This window comes from Balaenoptera musculus, chromosome 8, assembly GCF_009873245.2.
Source record: "Balaenoptera musculus isolate JJ_BM4_2016_0621 chromosome 8, mBalMus1.pri.v3, whole genome shotgun sequence".
In the NCBI taxonomy this organism is placed as follows: domain Eukaryota; kingdom Metazoa; phylum Chordata; class Mammalia; order Artiodactyla; family Balaenopteridae; genus Balaenoptera; species Balaenoptera musculus.
In genome coordinates, this window is record NC_045792.1 from 90,058,954 (window position 1) to 90,076,606 (window position 17,653).

General features: G+C 40.0%; 1 protein-coding gene across 3 annotated transcripts in view; it reads right to left on the minus strand.

Annotated features, from left to right (window-relative positions):
* LRRC4C (leucine rich repeat containing 4C) overlaps window positions 1-17,653 on the minus strand; it is a 160,292-nt gene that overhangs the window by 45,712 nt on the left and 96,927 nt on the right. The window lies entirely within an intron of this gene.

Below are 17,653 nucleotides of genomic sequence, written 5' to 3' on the forward strand. Positions count from 1 at the left end.
TCTACCTGTAAGGGGTGGTTAAGTGTGAGTGGGCTGCTGCTTATGAATATTTGTGTATATCCTCCTCTAACCCAATACACACACAGGAATTGTTCAAAGGGAGTAAAGACAGTTTACCCAGTGAGTCATCGCACAATCCCTGCTTTGTTGCAGTGCAGTCATAGCTGCACATTAATTTGGGTGCTCACTCTGTTCCAGGGGTGAATACAAAAGCAAAGCACCTCGTGCACGCAAGGAGATGCTTGAAAGGGCTCACTCAGTGAAAACATCTGCAGTGCCTATTTTAAACTGAAGCCTCAAAATTATATCTTCAGTGAAAGTAAGCTACTCATTGCACGGGCAACTAAAGGGACATATGCCTCACAGTGAAGCTACATTAAGAGAGGAAGAGAGAAGAAAAAGTAGAAAAAACTAGAGAGGAAAGGAAAAGAGGATGGAGGAAAAAGTGAGATAAGAGGACATTCCAGAAATATCTCTGAGGTGCAACAAAAGCTGTGCTAATGTCTCCAAGGTTAGAGAGATGCCATGAGAAATCCAAGGTCTACTGTAAGGACTTTCTGATGTTAAGAAATTAGAAATCCACGTATGGGAAACGAGATATTCTAACTGGCTACCAAGTGGGAGTTGACCAGAGAATTTACACTACTGCCTCTGGAATTTTCAGGTTCACTTTATCTTCCCAACACACGAGCAAGAAATAAAATGAGAGTGTTTTTGTTCACAATGGACTAGATATAATCTAAAGAGGATGTCTGTGATTACGAACTTTTGGGGGACTATGTGTTAAAGTAAAGCAGACTCCTTTCTTGTGGGACTTCTCAGAGCCTTTTACATGCTAATGAACTTTTTCCAAGGTCAAGGAGGCATATAATATATAGTGAGGAAGTGGATCAAGGCTCCCTTTATCCAAAACATTTACATTTATATTTGCTCCCCAAAGCTTATTTTGGGGAAGGCTTTTCAATTAAGACATCTAACAATACCTAATACATATATACACTACCAAATGTAAAATGGATGGCTAGTGGGAAGCTGCCGCATAGCACAGGGAGATCAGCTCGGTGCTTTGTGACGACCTAGAGGGGTGGGATAGGGAGGGTGGGAGGGAGGCTAAAGAAGGAGGGGATAGGGGGATATATGTATACATATAGCTGATTCACTTTGTTGTACAGCAGAAACTAACACAGCATTGTAAAGCAATTATACTCCAATAAAGATATGAAAAAAATATATAATTATACCTAAAAAGAATAAAAATAACAGACTATTTGTAAAAGCTAGTAAAAAAAAAAAACTTCTGAGGAAGTTTTTTTTAAAAATTGAAGTACAGTTGATTAACAATGTTGTGCTAGTTTCTGTTGTATAGCAAAGTGATTCAGTTATTTATATATATATATATATATATATATATATATATAATCAATCATATTCTTTTCCAGTATAGTTTATTCCAAGATATGGAACATAGTTTTCTGTGTTATACAATAGGACCTTGTTGTTTATCTATTTTACATATAGTAGCTTCTATATGCTATGTATAAAATAGTGAAATGAAATAGTGAAAATGAAAAAGTTATTCTAGGATTACTTTAGGAACTCATTTTTATGTTGTTTGGTAGAGTTCAGTAATTATTTTAACAGACAATCAAACGATCAGAAACTGATTTCTTTTTATTCTTTCTTCATGTTGATATCATTTACTTAATGCATGAAATAAAGTCACTCAGAAGTTCAGCATTAAACTTGGCTTTAAAAGATTAAGATATTAGAACTGGAGAAGCAGGCAAAAACATATGTATAAAATTCTGGTAATAACTTGAATCATCTAGAGACTTGTGGATAGGGTGCTGTTTTTTCTAGACTTACTAATTAAATGAGGCAATGCTTTAAAATGGTTTACATTGTGCTTGACACATGATAAACACCTATTAATAGTAGTTACTTTCATGTGTTACTGATATTTTTATGTCACATGTACGTTAAAGAATGGGACCTTTAAGAAATGACTTCCTAGAAATGGAGAAAGGAGGGACTTCCCTGGTGGCCCAGTGGTTAAGACTCTGTGCTCCCACTGCAGAGGGCGTGGGTTGGATCCCTGGTCAGGGAACTAAGATCCAGCATCCTGCATGCAGAGTGGTGTGGCCAAAAAAAAAAAAAAAAAAAGAAAAGAAATAGAGAAAGAAAACTAAAAGGAAACCTTACTTGGAAATAGAATCTTCTCAGAGGTAATCAATTTAAAATGAGGTCATTGGGAATTCCCTGGCAGTCCAGTGGTTGGGACTCCGCACTTTCACTGCAGAGGGTACGGCTTCCATCCCTGGTCGGGGAACTAAGATCCCACAAGCCATGCTGCATGGCCAAATATAAAATAATAAAATAAAATAAAATAAAATAAAAAAATAAAAATGAAATGAGGTCATAGAGTGGGCTCTAATCTGAAATGACTGGTATCCTTGTGAAAAGGGGAAATTTGGCTGGAGACAGACATGCCCAGAGGGAAGATTATGTGAAGATACATAGGGAGAAGAGGGCCATGTGGCTGGACTGATGCATCTATAAGCCAAGGAACACCAAGGATGCCAGGAAACACTAGAGGCTGAAGGAGGTGAGGAAGGATTCTTCCCTAGAATGATCAAAGAGAGCGTGACCCTGCCTGTCCCATGACTTCAGACTTCTAGCCTCCAGAACTTTCAGCTTCCATTTATTGTGAGACAGTAAATTTCTACTGTTTTAAACCACCCAGTGGCAGTTTGTTACGGTAGCCCTAGGAAACGAATCTACTATATTGGCCTTTGTTGCACGTGTCACAACTCTAATCATTTATTTGTTTACTGTTATTGCCTATTTTCAACACTAGAATGCAAAGCCCACCAGGGACAGAGATCTTACATATCTGGTTATCTGCTGTATCCCCTGGTTCTAGGATAGTATCTGGCAGAGAGTTGGTGTTTAATATACATGCAATAAATTAATGAAAGGTGGAATTGAAGAGAAACATTGATCAAGTCTTAAGGACAATGAACCAGAACATCTTCAATCAATCATTGCTAGTTGTTGTGTTTGCTTATTTGTTTGCTTTTTACTACTCTAAGCATCCTTTAAACCCAATCTTTATCAGGAGTACGATTAGTTGCGTGACTCTCTCTATAAAGGTCTATAGATTATTATTGAACCCAAACGTCAGTGGACCTTACTTGGTGCCAAGATGGAACGTCATCAGTGACGTTCCATAGGAAAAGGAGAAAAGCAAAGGATCCTTTAAAAGGGAAACGTGGTCAAAATAGAAAATATTTTCTGCTATCTGCTCCATACATGTGTCATGGATTGGGTCAATTGTTGATAATGGGAAATTTGATCACAGGTATTTCTAAACCAAAGTATTAATGGATACCTACATTGGTAAAATATGTTACCTCTCTTTCACGAGTTTTTTTTTTTAACTTTTTATTTTATACTGGAGTATAGCTGATTAACAATGTTGTGACAGTTTCAGGTGCACAGCAGAGTGACTCAGCCATACATATACATCTTTCATTTGGGAGGCAGTAAGGAATGTAGTTAAAAGCATAGGTCATGGGGTCAGAGAACCCTAGTCAAAGTTCAGGCTCCCTTACAAACTACATGACCTTGTACAAGTTACTTTCTTTACTAAGCCTCAGTTTTCTCAACCCCTCCCACCACAAAAATGAGGGACAACATTACCTCCCCGAAAGTGGTGACAGGAAAACTAACAGATGATGTTTGCAAGCTGTTAGCCCACTGTGTGACACATAGTAAAAATGCAATAAATGTTGATTTTATTATTTTAAGAGTTCTCTGGCCACAGAATCCACCGACAAGATTGATGTTGTATAGTATGTGAGGTATACAAACCTAAAATCCATTCTTTAGCTCACACATGAATGAAATACTGTAGGCTCACAATGTAAACCTGTTTTTCTTCTGTTGGCCTTGACTACTAACTTAGGGTTCATTGATTTAAATAAAATTGAAGACCAGGAATCACTTTCACCTGTAGAAGCCATATCCACAGGGTTGTTATTTAATCCCCAAATATATAATTTTAGAATCCTCTAGCAACATGAGATATCCATTCTCAAAATTGTCACCCAAGCCTGTTAGAAACTAAGGACATCTACAATTCATGATGAATCTGAAGGAGGTGCTGTTGCCAGCAGACGTGTGTGTGTGTGCGTGTGTGTGTGTGTGATATTTTAAATTTTTTTCTGCATGAAACCATATTTATAAAGCAGCCATAGAAAAGTCCCATGTGTGTTTTTAAAATTTTCTTCCTATGCTATAACCATAATTGCAGCCTAGTATTTCACCATATAACAATACTGTTCACAGAGACCAAGGAAAAAGTGCAAGAGTCATAACAATAACCAATGGATTTTTTTATTGCATTATAGTTTATAAAGTATTTTCCTACTCATTAGCTTACTTGATTCTCCCAGTGGACAGGTCAAATCATTATAAGTAATATTTCCATTTCAGAGTAGAAGGAACTGAGGTCAAATGCTTTCATTTAAGTCACAGAGCTACTTTGTGATAGGGGTGGTACTAAATCTACAATTTTCAACCTCAGGCCTCCTTTCCTTTCATTATAACTTGCTGCAGTAATTATGTAAAAAGGGAGATGGATAGATTAATCATATAGTAGAGTTAGAAGCAGAGATTTCACGAATGTATCTAGTCTCTACTATTTCCAGGTAACATAGTTTACCATCTTAGTTTATCATCTTTCAAAGCATTACCTCTTGCCCACTTTGAGCACTAAGCCCATCAAGCAGTAGTTCCATAATATATGTGACTGTGTCAAACACATGATACTGCTTACCCACAAAGCAAAAGATTTAACATCAGCGACTAAATTTACCATTAAATGAAAATGCAGAAAGTTGTCTCGATGTTAGAAATAATTTCAAAATTCACAGAAAAATTGGAAAAAGGAAATGGTCACTTTGCTGTCTTAACATCCACGCTTCCCAGTGAACAGGGAAAACCAGAGGTCATGTCCTACTTATTTCTGGGAAATCCTCCACTTAGTCAAAGTCACAGCTGAATTCACCTACCGCAACAAAACGTGGTCCAAACCCAGGCTAGCAGGCCACAGAGGGAAACGATTCAAAATCAGAGCCTCATCTTTCAGGGGATGCTGGAGACTGTCTCATCAAGGCAGCCTCAAACTTGAGACCAACCTCTTCATCTCCAGAGTGATAGCATTGTCTCACCATCTGGACATCCAGATCCTGACCCTGTCTGTTACTACAGACATAGTAAATGCAAAGGCTTGTCCTTGATGAGCTTCAGAAACCTAGTCAATCCCAAAGCACCACAGCCTCGCTTAAAGCTTCCAGAACACATGGTCTCCTCCCTATAGATTCACAGTTTGCAGCATTTCACCACTTGATTACATACTGTCTTCTGCTCTCTAATTGTTTTATGTGTTTCTTTCTTGTTTCCCCAACACATTCCTTAGTCATTTAATTTATTTTCAACTCCCAAAGCACCTTGTCCTGTCACCATGATACACATGAGTTCAGCTACTCTGTGCCCTGCACTGAGCTAGATTCTGGGGCTATAAGGGTGATGAATCTAGAAGCTTTGTCCTTCAGAAACTCCCAATGTACTACAGGAGACACTCACATTTACAGCTTACATTGATAAGACACATGAGCTGTGTCAGCAGGATAAATACTTTGTTTGGAGAGCTTGAGGGAGAATGAGATATTCCCTGGTGGAAAAAGAGGATGGGAGTGAGGCAACAGTATTTCAGGTAAGAAGAGTATGACCAAATTTGCTTAGTTTTAAAGAGTGGGTTTGCCATGTTTTGAGAACATCAAGTGTTGTAGTAAGACAACACATGAAAGATGGAGACGTTCAGCTGAGTGGTATTACATAGTGAAGGAACCTGAATACTTTAGCATTGTCTACCCTGTTATAATGTAGGCTCACCGAGCACAGAGACAATGTGTTTCCTTCACTGCTTCATCACCAGCACCTAGGACAGTGTCTGGCACATGGTAGCTATTTAGGAACATTTTAAAATAATTAGATGAATGAATAAATCAATGATTGAGAGATAGTTAAAGGGAGCCAAGCATGCTATTCAAGCAGTGGCATAACATGATTAGATTGGGTTTTAAAAGACAGCTTTACCTCCTACCTTGATTCTTTCCTTCTACTTTTAAAATTGCTCTTTTTATAACATATCCTATATGATTTAGTATGTCTCCAGTTTCTACGTCTGTGCTGCTATAGTCTATTCTCAACAAAACAACGAGGATACCTACTTAAAATATAAGCCAAGTCCGGATCTTCTCTAATCAAAACCCATCAATGGCTGCCCATCTCACTTAAGGTAAAAAAACATAGTCCCTCCAATGGCCTGAAAGGTTTCATGCCATCACTGTATCGTGACTTCCTTGTCTTTAATTACAACTTCTCTCCCCCACACTATTTCCTTTCCAGTCCCACCAGACTCCTTGGTACTCCCTGAATAAACCAGGCATGGCCCTGCCCATTCTCTCTGTTTAGAACCATCTTCTCCCAAATCCATGGAGTTCATTTCCTCACCCTTTTATGGTCTTTGCTTAAATGTCACTTTCTCAGGGACTTCCCTGGTGGTCCGGTGGTTAAGACTTTGTGTTCCCAATGCAGGGGGCCTGGGTTCAATCCCTGGTCAGGGAACTAGATCCTGCACGCTGCAACTAAGAGTCCACATGCCACAACTAAAAAGATCCCGCATGCTGCAATGAAAATCCCATGTGCCGCAACTAAGACCCAGTGCAGACAAATAAATAAACAAACAAACAAATAAATAAATATTCAATGTCACTCTCTCATAACGTTCTCCCTAAGCAAGTTGTTCAGAATTTCACACTTTATCTTTCCCCATCTCTATTCTCCCTTACTGGCTCCACTTTTTCTTTTTACATAGCATTCATCTCACGCAACCAAACTCTATAATTTCTTTTTTTCCTGTGTATTGTTTGTTTTCCCCATCTTCCCTCACTTGACAAGAACAGAGACCTCATCTCTATTTCCCCCCACTGATGCACCCTAAGTGTATATACCTAGAATTGAGCCAGACATGTAGTAGGTGCTTTATAGATGGTTGTTGAATTGCATTGACTGTTTAGATATTTGAATAACGATTTCAGTTTTGGTAAATCTAAAGCAGTAGGAGATTCATATGGCTTGCCAAGCTTGCAAAGTGGTTATTAGAAATGAATGCTATAATGAGTGTTAAAATCCTGATAAGAATATAGAGTTCTATATGTCTATTAGTCAGTATTTTATTACTGAAATCACAAACAGTATGAGTGAAATAGGTCATCAAGTCATCTTACTGCCATATGGAGGCTGGGTTCCCCACTGGCAGGAAAAGACCAGAGAGGAATAAGTGAGCTTCCAAAGAACATGGAAATGCTAATTCATTCACTTGATAAACACACTGCCAGATGGATAGGTTGTGCCAATCCTGCCCACCTAAGCTGGATATTTTAAAAAGATAGATGAATGAACAGTTGTGAAATAATTAGCAGAAGAGAGAATACAAGATAGAGGTGACTCAAAGGAGAGATTAGAAAGAAACAAAGGTGCATAATGCCAGTGAATGTGGCAGAACTGCAGCTGCTGGGAACCAAAAAGTGCAGACATATTCATTTGCTACTGAAGGTAAAGGTAAGTTAGACAAGTTACAGAATATATCTGGGCTTGACTGATTATTTCATTCTTAAATTCTGTATGACCTTCTGCAAATATCACATGTCCCATGTGTTTTATGTTTGCTCCTCCAGATCCACTCCCTATCCTAGTAGGAGAAGGGCTCATACTACAGAATTAGTGGGTTCCTTTGCCTTCTAGATTTGGATGGGCTTCATCCAATAGGAGACACCTGTAGGAGATTGGAGGAAGGGTGGAGTGTGCAGGCAGGCTATATATTTCCCTGGTTCCCTCCCTGTGGGGTCAGCTGGGTTCTCTGTGACATTCTAACAAATGCCATTGCTCTTTAAATGACCTTCTCTGCAAGGCTCTCTCCTTCTGGCTGCCAGTAACCTCTCCCTCCTAGCTCTTCTCCTACTATAAGGGTACTTATTCCACAACGCTTGTGGTTTACCAAACCACCTCCACCTTTGAAAACCATCCTTTTCTTAAACCTTATTTGAATTCTACTAATCTGACTGTGCCAGCTGTTGAGTTTCCTGTTGAGGCCTCAATGATTCACATAAATTCTTTAAGGTTTAGTTTTCACATCAATAAAGTAAAAATAGTATTTACCACTTACAGCCATAGTGACCATTAAACTAAGTAACCTTTGTAAAATACCTGACAAAGTAGCTGACCTGGAAGAAAGTGTTCAAACAATAAGAGACTCTTGACCTGCCTTGCTTGTAAGTTATCACACTGTACTATAAGCACCTGCTTAAGCTGTCTGCTTCTCCTTGGAGACTAAGTGTTCCTTAAGGACAGGGTCACAGGCACAAAGATCCAGACCTGTGCACCCAGCAGGTGCCCTGAGATGTCAGTTACATGATCATTGAATGAACATAGTACACCAGCAGCAGAGAGAAGACAGGACTCCAAGGTCTCACCAGGTAAAACCAGAACATAAAGCCTCAGAATTTGAAGTTCAAGATGTTATAATTAAAGGTAGGAGCAGAATGGGAAAGTCTAATTTGATCATTTTGGCTACATCTGCCTAGTAACAATGTTGAAGATCTCTGTCTTGTGTGTGTGTTTGTGTATAAACATAATAGATAGCTGATAGATAGATAGATAGATAGATGTATCACAATCCCTCAGTCAACTGTTATTTGATGCATTTTCCACAAGAATGATGCCTTGAAAATGAACTGTAACTAATTAAATAGATAATTACACCACACCATTTTCAATTACATCATATCTAAAAAAAATACCAAACTATTAAAGCAGTGATTAAAGTAAAAGTGAATTTGATTTCTAAAACTTGACTGCTAAAATCTGACTTTTTATTTATGGTCCAAATAACATAATTATCAAACCAGCCAAGGCATTAGTTCTTAAAGATTAAAAAAAACCCCTAAAAATCAAGTATTATAATACAAACCTAGTCACCTATGCACATATGGGAAAATTGAAAGAAATATTTTTTTTTATTTTTATTAAAAACATGACAATGAATAACCTAATACGATGATTTGCTCAGCAATTTCCACTTTTAGTTTAGAGCAGAAATGCATCTTTAAAAATCTCCTCCTACCCTGTGTTTTCCCCCTTGACACCCTAAAGTAAGAGGGAGCATATGTTGGATGGGAGGGATTCTGGCAGCATAACCAGAAGTCTATTCTATGTGTCATGAGCCACATCAATAGAATTAATGGAAGACATAAAAGAGCACATTTCTGGGGATGGCTTCCTTTAGCAATACAGCCAGCCCCCAATTTTATCTTATCCTCCTGTTGATTTCCTCTTTCCTCAACTCTTACTAAGAGCGGTTCTTCCTTTTGTGTCTGTCACTGCACCTTTGCTAACCAACAACTGGTGGTTTCTTTTGCTGAATTTCATGACTGTCTAGTAGTGTTTATGTGTGTGTGTGTGTGTGTTTGCTAGAGCATATAAGTGTTTGTGTAATATGTGTATGTGTTTTTGGAGTTAGGTCAGAGCTGGGTGGCATGTTGTCTCTGACTGTGACCCCCCAGGAGCACCAGCAGTCCAAGGATGCCACCTGAGGTATGAAGAAGGGTTCTGTGCTTCAGCACACACTTCAGTCAGAGGGACTTAGGTTTGAGATCTGCTTCTGCCACTCCGCCTTGTGTAGCCTTAGCTTCCCTCCTTTAAGAAAACATATAATTAGTGTAGCAACCTCACAGTGTTATTCTGAGGAGTAAATAAGATGATATATTTACCATAGTAAGACGATAGATTTCACACATAGCAAGTGTGAAAGAGAACAGGATGAGAAAGAAAGAAGACAGAAAAGGAAAGAGAGAACAAAAAGCAATGAAGTATTAGAGCAGCCCGAAGTTGAGAAGAGTCAGAAAGGTGAATGGAAGGAGAGAGGGAGAAAGGCAGGGAGGCAGAGAGGGAGGGAAAGGGCACGGCTCTCCTGCTATTCAAAAGAAACCATGTCAAAGGGAACTTACTCCTGGTCTAGTGGCTACTTTACAAAGTACTCTATTTATTCCGAAGAAATAACACGGGTCCTTTAATAATTCCAGCCTTGCCCATACCTGCAAAATATAATTATCTCATTTTCCTTGGTAATTTCTTAGTAGTCACTGAGAGAAGAAAGGCAAGAGGTATATCTCTCCTTTTCCTGCAATACCCGTAGCCCTTTATCTACAATTCTCAAATGAGATTTCTCCTTTTCCACCTTGAATTTGTTCTGAATTGTGTACATGTCTTATCTTGTCTCCTTAGACTATATGCTGCTCCATGGTATGTTCCTGTCTGATTCACATCTCTGTCTTCATGATATGTCTAACAGGAGATCTTCAGGAAGGGGATGCATATATAAGTAAGCAAACACAAGTTAAATAGCAAAGCAATAGGCTGCCAGGGCCAGGGACTGATGATTGATAATGGGAAACAGCAAGGAGGCCTAGAGCAAGGGTCTCTAATCTGCTGGTTCATACAGCACAGAAATAAGTTTGCTTTAAAGGAAGGAAGGAAGGAAGGGAGGGAGGGAGGGAGGGAAATAAGGTTTGCCTATGTAAGTAAAAAAAGTTCAGCCTGTTTCTTTACTGCAGGATTTCTTTCCCAGGGCCATTAATGTGCTTGAATTAATATTCCCACAAATCCTGGCAGCTCAGTGATTAGAACTTGGTGCTTTCACTGCTGAGGCCCAGGTTCGATCCCTGGTCAGGGAACTAAGATCCCACAAGATGTGCAGTGTGGCCAAAAAAAAAAAAAAATCCCTAATAAAAATGGACATTAAAAAAAATATTCCCACTATGGGTCTATATGGTACATCGCCTGTACCAAACATATTTGACCAAGTAGTTATATCTCTACATATCCTGGAACAGTAGTACTGACAATATCAATCTGGATAATAACACCTTTTGAGTAATTTTTAAGATTCTTTGTAGTGATGTTAAGCCTGAAAAATATGTTCTCTGTGCCTCAAACTAAGATGGTTCATTGTCATTCCACTATCATATTTTCTCTCCAGGATAGTATAGAAGTAAGGTCCTTCTTCCCTCCTTTCTTTGCCCTATTTGAAACATGACACAATGTATAATATTTATTGAGAAAAAGAAGAAGTAGGGGGAGAGAAACAGAGGCAAGAAAAAAATTGTCATTCTGGTTTTTTCCTCCTCTCCCTCCAGTGAGTTTGAGGTGAAAATTCTATACTTCACTTGAAAATAAGGCATACTGCAAATAATTCTCTGATTTAGCTTTTCTTGGGCTCACCTCTATTCCTCAGGTTTATAAGGTTAGTTATAAACACAGAAAAATAGATCAGTGTGGGGTTCCCGCTCAATACAGGCAATGTGCTTTGTGATGAACTTTCCATGTAGATGGCAATCTTGGTTGTCACAAAGAGCCAAGTGAAACAGGACTCGTTATCTTGCTACAGACTGTCTGAGAGCTAGGCTAGTTCACCTTCATTTGATAGCAACAGAGCAAGATAATGTGGGTAATTGAATAGTTAGTAAATCCATTTCTGGTCCATTCTTAGCCAAGCATGAAGAGAGAGCTTAATAGGAAGTACAATGAGAGAGCCACGGAGGCACTTAAATGAACAATAAGAAAGGAAAGGAAGGGAAATGGAGCTTTGCCCCATCAGAGTCAGAGGTATCCCAGAACTGGTACCCAAGCACAGCCCACTCCAGGACTCGGGGTCTGCTTGCCCCTTTGGATGGTCTAATGTGGCAATTCCTTCCTCTATCATATCTCTAAGTGGTGGACAAGGAATATTCAATACAAGTGATTGAAATATTCATTAATGTGAGGGAATTCCATACCCTGGTGTCCTCTCTCTCTTATTACAAGAGCTAACTGACTCAGAATAAAGCAAACCCAATGTTTAAATTTATTTCTGCCTATTAACCGGGAAGTGCTTAAAATATACTCTCTAGAGCAATAAGTAAAAATTATTAATAATAACAGTACTAATTACAGTTTATTAAACACTTATTATGCTAAGCACATTACATGTCAGTCTTATTTAATTTAATCCTCATAACTCTATTGTGAGATAGACATTATTATGCCTATCTTCCCAAACTAGGTCCCTCTCTTCCCTGCAAGGTCCCTTCCCTCCTGGCCTAAACTTCCAGGTATAAATCTCACAGACCACCCTGCCCTCAGCACCACAGGAAACAAAAGATCCAAAAGAAAAAGAAAAACGTATAAGTTACATACGTTTTTACAGAGTACATATAAGTTACAAAAAAGCAACTCGAATTTCTGCCTCTCTTTATCCTTTCAAAGTAAGGCTTAGTTAAAATAATTATACAAACTAAATGCCACAGAATAAATCATTTTAACATTCTTATTTTATAATTTTATACAGACCCCAAATTATGAAAATAATGCTAATTGTAAGCAAAGCACTCAATGACGATGTTTAGTTAAAAATAAAAAGATACACAGCCATGTTTAGAGTATGATACACAAACACAAGATAGCCAAAATGAACACATCCCGAATAGTAAGTGTGCTCAGATCCAGGGGGACTGGTGATTTTTCTGTTCATGTGTTTATTTTTATCTGTCTCCGTATTTTCAAAGTTTTCTCAATTTTATTTGTAGCTAAGATTTACTGAACACTTACCACGCACTATTCTAAGAATTTTACATGTATTAACTCATTTAATGCTGACAACAATGTTGCTAGGTAAGTGCTGTTATTGCTCCCCCTCTTACAGTGAGCAAAATGAGTCACAGAGTTATGAGCCTTGAAAAGGTAGTGGACAGCACAGCAGCTCTGTAAACCCAGGTGCTGTGCTTTCAGAACCCGAGCTTTTAACCACAACATGCTATTTCCTAGTAATAAGGTTAGCTGTATAGCAAGAAGAAAAAATATATTAAAATATTATTTTATTTTTAAAATGCACTCTGCAAATGTGCTAATAATCAGGGAAGCTCAGGGATGCACACACTGGCGTAAGGGCAGAAGGAATTTAATCAAGGTGTTTTATTTCTCTTTTAAAACCATCATTTCATGGGATTGCAAAAGCCATCAGATTTGCTTCGTGCCATTAAAAGGCAAATTGGACATTAATTTTTGCATTTGAGTGCTTTTTCCTTTGTAATTATCAATAATGAAATTACCATGGAGTCCCTGTCTGGGGGAAAAAAAAAAAAAAGACATTCAATGTTTTGTTTTCTTTTCTCACAGTCCCAGAAATGTACCCAACAGCTGAGCTTGCAGATTAGAATGTTCTTCCTGTAATAAGCAGTCACCTCACACCACCTGCCACCAAGGGGGATAGGAGAGCGGAGTCGATTATCAAGAGGTCCACCACTGTTCAGGTGTGTTCTTTTAAGACCTTCAGTTCTACATTGCAGTTTATGGCCTGGAAAGTGGCTTCCACAACGTGATCAAGCTAGGATAATGATCTAATTATAAAACCAATCAGAAACTCTGTGCAGCTTTTGTTTTGTTCACTGAAAGGTTGGGAGATAAAGAGAGAAAAAAGAAACATGCTCTTTGAAGCGCTTGCATTTGGAAAATGGGAATCTCAGCAAAGGTCAACTCTACTTTGTGTTCCTTCGAAATCCTCACCCTCTACTCTTCCATCAGAAGTCTGGGGCTAGATGTTAGACCTTATGGATATGCTTGGGGCTGGAGATCACTGTAAATGTGGATGGAATTTGGGGTATCAGCAGTGCAAGATAAAGTTTTTGAGAAGGGTCAAGAGTTGAGTTCTGGGAGTTCTGAAAAAGGCAACAATACAGATCATTAACAGAAGACAGAGCTTAGAGATAAGAATAAGATAGGAACTGAGTCACAGCCAGAGCACATCAGTAACAAGTAAGGAGAGTCAGAGGCAAGAATAAGATGCTCAGCTGGGTGCTTAGCTATGTTTGTGCTCTTTGGGTAACATTACATCCCAGTTGCCCTGGACAGTTCTGGTTTATGTCTGTTGTCTACTCAAAAGTGTCCTGATTTGGAAGATAAACTATAAGGGCACCATAAGAATTGCTAATGTGCATGTGGCAAAGTTAAATTGGATCCTAGAAGCTCCTATAAGTGGAAATAACTGAGGGGCTCTTTAGGAAGAATAATGTTAAACATTGAGATTTTAAATGTGCCTCATTCTTATTATTACTCCTTAATGGCCGATAAAATCCTCTACCCAAGCTGTCTCTTCTGAGTGGGAGCAGCAGGAGGAAAAGGGAATCAAGAGAGGTCTGTGGTCAATATTTGAATTGATACCAGAAAGAAACAAGAAAATAATCAGAGAACAAAAAAAGAGTAGCGTGTAAGAAGGAATCATACAGGTCAGAAATAGGAAGCCGGAAGATGTGTAGAAACACAGAGGCCACAAGAATTTGTGGTAGTCTAAGAAAGGGCGTTGGACTTCCAACAGAACTGAGTGATGGAGTCCATGAAATCCAATCTAGATTTTAAGAAAGAGGGTGACATCAGCTAAAGTCAGAGATTCATTAAACACACACCTACACACACACACACACACACACACACACACACACACACACATGCATCACTCAGACCCATTTCTTTCCCATATCAGGAGAAGGGGCAATCACGGTCAGATAACTGCATCACTAGAGGGGGGATATATAATCTCATGGACAAGAGTCTTCAATCAGAATAAAGAGATTTGCCACTTTCCTTTCATAAAAGAGTGAATTATCCCCCTCGTCCTCCTGTTAGGACAGCTTGGGCTCAAAGGTTGCCTTCTTTTTATAGTGCTTTCTATTACAAATCCCAATTCATCCCAGGAGAGAGTCTTTCACACAATAAAATGTATATAAGGTGTGCAAAGTGAGTTTTAAACACACTTCATGACAGGTGTAAAACCTGATGGGGGAAACTATCAGTAAGAATCTGTTATCCGCTAAAACCCTGGTGGATAGCCAGCTGAGGACAGGGACAGGACACGGCATGGCACTTTCAGGAGGCATGGAGTGACTTGTGGAGATGGGAAAGGGACCTGACAAGGAGGCTGGGAAGTTGATAAGAGAGAAAGGCTCTCCTTCAATATTGCCATTTTCTCAAGCGAGCCTGGGCCACCTTGAACTTAGTTACCCAAAAAGACAAAGAACAGTGGGGCTGAAAACCATGCTTTCTAACTTCCAGAGCTTAACATAAATGGTAGGCAATTGTCAACAATGTTTGACTCAAGAGCCCAAGAAAGGCTTCTATGATCACCCCACCCCCAATCTCAACTTTTCCCAGGCAGAGGACTGACACTGCATCATCTCATCCCTCTTAAAACAGTACTATCTTTAGGAAGAGTTGCAACTTAGACTTTAGTTAGGAATTTGAATTAAAGTGTGGTGAAATAAACAGGAAGGGAAGAATAAGAAGAACTAAGATGTGCTGAGCTTCTACAGAGTACCAGGCATTGCGCTAGTTTGTCATTTTATACTGAAAGACCCCTCAATATGTAGTTTATAGCTTCTATTATTCCTTTTCAGGTGAAAAAAAGAGGATGAGAGAAGGGAAGAAACTTGGTCAAGGGAACACAGAAAGCAGTAGAGACAAAATTTGATACTGAAGGTTCTGGATAAGGATGGAAGGAGGGACATCATCCGAAGCCTAAGTTCCCTGAGCATCTGAGAAAATGACAACAGCCAGGAATGTGAAATGTTCCACTTCTCCTCACCGCTTCCCCTGGCAGCTCATTGTCCTATCTCAGTCCTTTATTGTCCTCATAGAGCCCTTCTCCATCCTCCAAATGCTAAGCAGCCTCTCCTTCCTCTACTGCCCCCAAGTACCAGTTACCATATCACATCATTTATTTATTGATATTTCTTGGGTAGCACTTCCTACAATCTGTATTTAGCTTGTTTGTTGATTTATCTGTTGATAAGAACCTCTAGGAAGGCAGTAACCTAGTTTTCTTGTTCACTATTCTAGACTGGATCTACCCAAGGATCTTGCCCATAGTAGATGTTCCATTTGTTGAATGGATTAATGGGTGTCTGAAGAAATGAATGAATGAATACATGAACAATCAAAGACACAAACAAGGAGCCTAGAATATCATAGGACAGACTTGCCTTGTTTTATAATTTGGCATAATGCTATTCTTTTTTTCTGTCTGGGAAATCCTCTTGACTCTCCTGTCTTTAAGCTTTTATTTTTTCTCCTAGCAAGAATGCCAGGGAGAAGAATGACACAGGTACACTGGATGGACAAAGAACAGGACATGACAAGGGTGTTCTTCCTTCCTTCTCCCATTTCTGTCTTAGACCATATCGCCCTGAGTTGGATATTGTTGAGTCTGTGAAAAACAAAGCACAAAGCTTTTTCCTACAGTCTCTAGTGCAGCCAGAGGCCTTAGAAACTGGAATGCCCCTTCTGCACCGTCACACAGAGGCTGCGATGCCTGGGTCTATGAGTCACCATCACCTCTATGTTTTCCTCTTCCAAAGGCACGGACAATGCAATCTTTGCTCTGCCAGTGGCACAACTACCCTGGGCTGTCAGGCTCAGCCTAATCTTACACTAGGTCACCTCAAGTCCATGCAATGGATGCACATCCCTGCTGTGGAAAGATAGGTTTTTTGACAGCTTGTCTCTCTGACATTTCAGCCATTAGGGGCTCAATGAGGGAAAGATGCTGATGGATGGATTTAGCTGCCTCCTTTATGCAAATCCTCTCACCCCGTGCACCCTGCCACTTCATCTCTCTGTGTGGCTGGGGCCCCTGTGTCAGGAAGCATTTTGTGCAGGCTGCCCTCAGTGGCTCATTAGTGGCAGGGCTGTGCCAGGGGGATGGTGGCAGCGATGGCTGTCTCGGACACGTTTCAGTCAAGCTGTAGCAAGCCTCTGCCAAAAGCCGGGAGCCAGCAAAGGAGCCGCGGTGACTGCCTGGGGCTCAAATCAGATCATGCCTTCCCTGTCTGGAAAAAAAAACCTCCAGCCACTCAGCCGGGGGTGGGGTAGTGGTGGGGGAAGCCTAAGGAAGCCTGAACCCTGACTTCTCACTTGGCTTTGACAGCTGGTTCTGTGTCAAATGCAAAATTACATCTGAGCTCTTAGCCCGGCTCCAGAGTAGCAGGGGCATTCTCTGCGGCAGATGAGAACACTTCAAGGTGAAATGCCTTTCGCGAGCATTCTTTTTTTCTCTTTGAGCTGCTCAATCAATGCTCTCAGCTACACATGTTAGATTCCTGCGTTTCTATTGGATAAGCTCTGTGTGTAAGTGTTTGGATGGACAGCCCTCTTGAGGCAAGTTCCACCTTCCAGGTTATCAGACACTGGCAACTGCAAGGCCATCTCCCCTCCCCTCCACTGCCCACAGAGCTGCCTCTGATCCTCTCTTCAAGCACCATAGATACCGGTGCCACTGAAAAGGAGCCTGGAGGTTAACCAGCCGTCTTTGGTACACGAGAACGTGTGTGAGGTATGGGAAACAAGAAATAAAGACAAGTGAAGGGCACGTTAGGTGCCTTCATCATGTCCTCAACCCCTTTGCCCTCCCTGCAGCATGCTGCCACCTCCTGGGACCAGTTCC